Here is a 628-nt window from a genome sequence, read left to right as displayed (position 1 = left end):
TGTGCACCCGTTCAGATGTACTTTGTGATCTGTATTGACACATCCTCTGTAGTGTCTGGAAAATCCTGTACATCCAGCTCTAATTAAGGCTACACATGCCAGGATAAAAGACTCATTTGTATTTATGGGTATGAAAGCCAATCTCGTCTTTCAGAGCAAGAGATTTGCTGGCTTCCTATTTTTTGGTTTATTTATTTCTATTTTTAAGAACCTTTTGGGCTTTATATAATGTATGTATCTGACAAGAATCCCTGGCTGAGGCTAATTTAGAGGGAAAGGCAGACATCTTTATTTTTAGAGGCTTGATCTGAGTAAATGTTGAAAAACATTCGGTAAGCCAGAGTTATCTTTTCTCTGGCAGCTTTTCTATTCTTGTGTCCTTGCATGAGGTTTTGCCTTCCCTTGCTGGTTGTGAACTCAACACACCTTGACACATTGACAGCTCACAGGGTTTTATTGTTAAGGGGGACACCAAGTGACAAAAATGCACCCTTGGATGCGTCCCCAGTCACTCCTGATGAGCCTCACAAAGCACATTTTTAATCTGCCCTTGATTGCGTTGTGAGGTTTTGATCTGCTGGGATTCTTTTCCAGATATGCAAAATTCTGTCAGAAGCAGGTTCATCAA

The sequence above is a fragment of the Corvus brachyrhynchos genome, unplaced genomic scaffold (genome assembly GCF_000691975.1).
Source record: "Corvus brachyrhynchos isolate BGI_N302 unplaced genomic scaffold, ASM69197v1 scaffold544, whole genome shotgun sequence".
NCBI lineage: Eukaryota > Metazoa > Chordata > Aves > Passeriformes > Corvidae > Corvus > Corvus brachyrhynchos.
Note: the sequence above shows the minus strand (reverse complement) of the source record.